Source organism: Culex quinquefasciatus, chromosome 3, assembly GCF_015732765.1.
Source record: "Culex quinquefasciatus strain JHB chromosome 3, VPISU_Cqui_1.0_pri_paternal, whole genome shotgun sequence".
Classification (NCBI taxonomy): Eukaryota; Metazoa; Arthropoda; class Insecta; order Diptera; family Culicidae; genus Culex; species Culex quinquefasciatus.
The window spans coordinates 76,423,831-76,430,242 of NC_051863.1; the positions used below are offsets into that span (position 1 = coordinate 76,423,831).

At 39.0% G+C, this 6,412-nt stretch overlaps 1 protein-coding gene across 1 annotated transcript in view; it reads right to left on the minus strand.

Moving 5' to 3' along the window:
- Positions 1 to 5,090, minus strand: part of LOC6032775 (atrial natriuretic peptide receptor 1) — a 142,535-nt gene extending 137,445 nt beyond the window's left edge. The window contains exon 1 of the mRNA XM_038260421.1: positions 4,286 to 5,090. The gene's annotated coding sequence lies outside the window, so the exon portion shown is untranslated. The remainder of the gene's footprint in view (positions 1 to 4,285) is intronic.
- Positions 5,091 to 6,412: the final 1,322 nt, after the last annotated feature.

Sequence of the window (6,412 nt, forward strand, 5' to 3'; positions counted from 1 at the left end):
GAGTCTCACGTGGCTAAATATCGACAGAATTTGTTTTTCTATGAGGCCGAGAGAATAATGACCTCAAGTTGAGAGAATAGTGGTTCCATTTATGGACACAGAGAACACAGCTCGAGATGGTCGAGAGAATTATCCCCTCGAGGTTCATTTGCAAAAAAAAAGTTCATTCGCACAACAAAAGTGGGCCACCACAGCTTAGTGACCGAGAAATCAAAAGTCGATGTGAAATTTATTGTTTCAATCAATGACTGAACACATTTGTTTTCATGGTGTGAATTGGTAGCATTATTCTTTCGATTTTTGCGCTGATTTCTCAATAAATTTTGGGGGATCGATACTCGCGACGCTGAATTTTGGGTCCTTTTCAAATAAAAAATAGAGGTTTAGCCGTTTAGGTGTAAATTACATTATCTGTGTCTTGTAAATTTACACATTTTTTGTTCTGTATGGAGACTAAAATTACAAAAAAAATGAAACTATGGTGTAAGTAGAAAACATAAATAATCATCAAAATCACGTTTAAAAACAATTTCCTGAAGTATTTTGATTGTTCCACAAAGTCATCATGTCATACAAAATATTTTAAATCGTCTTCCTAACCCAGTTCAGTCCATTCATCTAGCACGGCTCTAGATTTCAAACCGCACCAACCAATTTCCAAGGCCATCGCATCTGACTGCTCTCTTCACTCGAGGTGGGTTCAAAAGAATGAACCATTCTTTTTTTGAGTTTTCAACGAATAAACCAACGTAATATTTACAAAACATCACTGTTTATCTTGGTTCTACTGAAAACGCAACGCACACATCTTCATCACCGCAAACGCGTCGCCGTCACTCTTTTTTAACTTTTTTCTCCCTCACTGACAGATCGCGTATTTTTTTTCCTCACCGCTTGAACCATGTGCGATGAGGCTGCGCGCGCAAAACGCTCACTCACTTGTTGATGTTCTTTCGAGGGAAGGCATAGATTCGAACTGTGTGTGGGGCAGCAGAAGCAGTAGCAGCGCACACTTTGCACTCTCAAAGTTCAAAAAGAAACAAACACTAAACGGCGGCGCCGTGCCGGTAAAAAAATACGAGATTGTCTAAAAATGAGCTGAAATTTCTCTTGCGCTATCGGTTGACATTGAACTTATGATTCGCCGGTTTCGCTTGGGATTAACTTTTGAGTTATGAATTAAAAAAAAAAGTTCATTGGGTACAAAATTAGAATCTGAACAACTCACTTTCAATAATGGACACCAACGATAAATTATTTTGTTACCCAAAGTGTTTGCCTCTCAAAAAAATAAATGTTGCGTACGGATTTAATGTGTGTTCAAATTTAAGATCAAGGTCAAATTTGAAACATGTGATGTAACAAACAAACTACCGCAGGTAGGCATGTAGGCATGATAAGCGTGATTTGCTAATGGTATTTTTCTCTCTCCAAAAATACGGAATAAAAAGAAAATAAATTTAAGAATACAAAATCCTTTTGACATGATTTTTTAAAAAAATCGAATGGATCAGAAATCAGAACATTTGCTTCCAAGACAATCAAGATTGATTGCTGAAAAAATTAAGCAGCAAAAGTGAGTTTCCCCCCTAATACGTTTCACAAATTGAGTTTCTTTATTCATTTCTTTTGAAAGGGCTTGACACAGGAATTATACATGACGTGTAAACTTTGTTGATGGTGACATGAGATTTGACGTAATCGTCTTTTTCAATCTGTCACTTTGAGCATGATTGAACAGTTAAAATATATTTTGAAGTTTTGTGAAATTTCGATGCACAGGTCAGTAATTTTTGTTTCCCAGAACTTTGTTTTTGTACGAAATTGAGCGGTTCCTGAAGTACAATTCTTTTTAAAACAATGAAAACGTGGCAAGTAATTTTTGTCAGTCTTTTTGTAATATCTAAGCCTATTTCCTAAAAAAAAACAAAAAAAACGTGACATCGCCTTAAAATTTGACTTTTAAACTTAAAAAAAATATATTGAATCGGCGTGTAGTATTATTTAAGAATATTTTTTTTCAGAAAGCCCGTCAAATTTCTTTTCCTTTGACCACTTTTTGCAACGGCTTCGAGATACAGTAATTTGGCCAAATACAAAAAAAAAATTGAATAACTTACACCATTCTCAAATGTTATTTTCGAGTAAAATTGGCTCCACATACACAAAAATGGTTTATATAGGCCTAGGATAACATGTCTATAAAGTTTCATTGAAATCGGAGAGGGACTTGACTAAAATCACTCATTTGAAATAGAGACTTATGAGACCCCACGGTGGATCGAATGAGACCAATACGGTCAAAACCGTTCATCCAGTCCAGAGATAATCAGGTGGCAATCTAGGTCTAAGGTCTTATAAGGAAGTTCACTTTTGAAGTGATGTTATAGCCTTTCCTCAGTCAGGTTAGGAAGGCAATAAAGAAATTTAAAAAAAACAGATAATCGAGTCTGGACTGTATAATCAACCGGAAACAACTCTAGAGGTTTTTTTTTCGAATAAGTCCTATAAACATATGAGACACATTACAGTAGTTGTATAACTGGGCTGCCTTTTAACTGGGCTCTCGTTCCGTTCCGTAGCCCAGTTAAAAAGCAGACAAACGTCAAAAAATCAAAACAAACCGAAATGACTGAGGGGTTTTTTCAAACTTATTTTTGATTTCTAGTCACAAATAAAGAAGTATGAAAAGTAAGCAAAGCAATGCAATCCACTTTATCCCTCCCCGGGTCTTTTGTAGGCTCTGTTGCAAGTTTCTGCTCATTTCTAGGCGTCCGAAGGTTATGTGTGGTGAATCACCCAAAACCTCTTTTACGCAGATATGGACCGACGTTTCACTTCCTCTTCCGATAGAAGGCCAGGAGGATAAGGCGGTAATCGAACCCGCGCCCCACAGCAACTTAGGGATCGGATGCCGAAGCCGCTACCCACCGCGCCACGAAGCCCTTCATGAAAAGTAAGCATTGTTAATACATTTGAGTAACATTTATTTTTATTTTTCATCAGGAAAGTAATATGTATCGTTGGTCCCCTCGTAATTTTTCGTTCAGCCCAGTTACCGAAGAAGTACTTTACCTTATAAGACCTCTTCAAAACAAAAAATTCTAGAACTTTGAATGCATTTTCCTGCGTTGAAAACACTGACCTACCAAAAATGACAAAAATGACTGCACAGGCTCAAATCTAAGGGAAGCATGCAGTTTCGGGTCCCCAGAAACACGAGCAATTCGATTTTTTTTTAACTGTTTAGGCAGGGCCGAATGGTTTTCCCCCATAGTTTGTATGAAGAATTAGGGAGGTTCAATGCTGTTGCATACACGCAAAAATTGCATGCAACATGCGGGAGTAGCGAATAACACTGATTCTCCATACAACCGTGGGGAAAAACCATTCGACCCTGTCTAAATATTTTTGAAAAATTCAAAGTGTTCGTGGTTCTGGGCACCCCAAACTTCATGCTTCCCTTCGAGTTGAGCCTGCGCAGAAATTTTGTTGGTTGGTGTAATCATATTTAGCATAAATATTTAAGATCGTTTTAAAATAAATAGTTTTTTTTGTTAAATTTGAATGTTAAAAGTATTTTTTTTCAAAATTGGATGGAAGTTGCAAAACATCAAAAAATTGGCCCTCCCTAATCTCATCCATACCAAAAGATGCCCCTATCAATCTTAATCATTTGCTCCGAAGACACCAAAGCTCTAAATCCAAAACTATGGCCACTATTGAATTTGTTACGCTAGATTTCAGTTTCAAAGAGCATAATTGTACAAAAAATTGAACAGGCTAAACTGTAGCGATTATTGTGTGTGCTTTTGGCTTTACGATAATGTCTAGTCATGCCACATTTTCATTTCGCGGGATTTACAGGTACAATATTGTTCCATTTGCTAGGCTGTGCTTTGAAGCAAAATCAACTATCTTTCCAAATATGGAAAAAATGTGGTTTCTTCTTTAATCGTGCCACTATAGCCTAAACGCAAAATTAAACCAATAAGTAACCTTTTTCCAGGAGTTCTAGAAGAGCTCTTCAAGATAGCTACAGCATAGCAGTTTGGACCGCGGTAGGATAAAATTCTCTTCAAAACTTCCTCAGGAGTTTGGAAGAGTACTTGAAAAGAGTTTTATCCTACCGCGGTCCAAACTGCTATGCTGTAGCTATCTTGAAGAGCTCTTGTAGAACTCCTGGAAAAAATGTTACTTGGGTAAGAATGGGTTATGCATGCTTCTGCTCATTTCAGAAACCCAAAAACTAAACAAATCATAACAATAATCCACTAAAACTTACAATCACATTCAGCGTGAACCAGCATCAACAATCGAACTGCACCTCAGGGTTGAAATCACACAACCGGAACCGGTTTGACCTTCACCATACTATATGACTCGTCTATTTATGCTCACTTTTGGGGGGAAGGTCACACGTGAAGGGTTCACCGAACACCCGAACTAATTCGACCAGTTGCGCTGACGCACACTTCAAAGCGGCAATCTCTTCTGTTGCTGCTCGAACCATTGATCACTCATTATCACTAACATTTCGCACACTTGAGTCGCACCAACAAAGTGGCCGAAAAACGCGCGAACTTGATCCTGCTCGTTATCATTGCAGCGATACGCGAAATTTTGTAATACAAACAAGCGGGCAGCTTGAACGTCACCACACGTAAGACACTTTTGCTGTCAAGACAGCCCACGATGACCGGCACCGCGGAGTTTCAATCGTTTTACCCCAGAAGCTGACGTTAAACGCTCATCATGCAACCTCCAAATATTTTTTGTACTCCACCATTGACGGCTGTTTGGACACACACAATAACAGCTCATAAATCATCTGAAGGGTTTCGCAGCATAATTCCACAACCTCCAATTCACAACCACGTTTCCGCCGTTTCACACGTGAGTGGTGACCAGTAAAAAAAACTCTCAAGTGATCTCCTTCCTCGAAACCAGCCACTTATCACTGAGAATCACTGCGAGAAAAGTCGCTAGTCGTAAAATTTTCTCCAAAAATTCATCTTCTCACTCAAGAATTCCCGCGCCAAACCCCAACTGAGAACTGAACGACTGAAATCCCGAACCGACCGCCGCCGTAGTAGACGAAGTACTGAATGGGACAAGCCGACGAACTTGGTCAAAAGAATCGTTCAGGAACAGGCAACAACAACAACAACACCAGCAGCGATGTGATACGGCGTGACGGTGAGTGAGGCGAGGGCGCGATGCTCCCCGTGAGGTGATGACGTCGTCGTCGTTCTCTCATCCGCTCACGCGAGCTTGTTTCTTCTCATCTCATCTTTCACGACTGAACCCGGCGACTCGTGCACAGCATCGCATAATGAGAACGGAGAGCGTGCTGCTGCTGATGTTTGGTGGTGGGTGGCCGGGAAAATTGGAATGTGTTATGCGTTTGGAAAAGGCAATTATGAGTTTGTATTCTTTGCATGTTTCTTATGGGAGTTTTGATTGCGGTAGAGTTGAGAGACAGTTTCGGTAAGGAAACCGTGGCTGAAGGGAAGTTATAAGCGACCATAGGAGGTTAAATATTTCTGAATTCCGATGACGAATGACCATTAGGGTGTTTTGGGATCCTAAACAGCTCCCCAAAGTTTGGGAATGATTAGTTTAGTCCTCACTTTGCGCAAATCGAATCATTGTTCTATGGGAATTTGTGTGGGGAAATCCATTTTTGGATTTTGATATTTTTAAAATTCACGTTTCACGCCTAATTAAAACCGGACACGTATAGTAGAAAGTTGTAAAACACCTTCTAGAGCAACTGATTAATACATTATTTTCAATCACTCCCGAGTGTTTCATTTTTTTGATTGAAATAACAAGCCAACATTTGAATGAAAATAAAAAAGGTTTTTTTAAAGACTAAATGTTTTTGCAATCATAAGTTTTCAAAATATCGAAGTATTGACGAAAATTGAACAAAATTTCAAAATACATGCTAGAAATGACATACAACGCCGGAAAATTTGCCGGTTTGCAATTCAACGTCGTCGTGCTATCTTGTCGCACCCACCATTTCGACGTTCCGAGGAAAACGCGTTTTAATGTTTGACCTTGAATAAACAAAAACGAAAGCACGCAATGTAAACAATAACAAACACGTTTTGTTTTGCTGAACATTAGTTGCATTGTCTCGAAGTTTGGTTGAAGTTGGTTGCTGGAGTCCCGGGTTATAATTACACATGTTTGCGGTAGTATAACTTGTACGTGCGTCAAACGCGTTCTGATCTGAAATCCCTTTGGCCAGTTATCACACTTACAACAATTTTCAGGGAGTGATAAGATAGCACGCCAAGATTGAAACTACTTTCATATGTAAAGTGAAAAAAATGCACGGAGTTTTTCCGGATTTCGTTGAATATCTCAGGATTGAAATCGAATTTTGGGGATCTGTAGA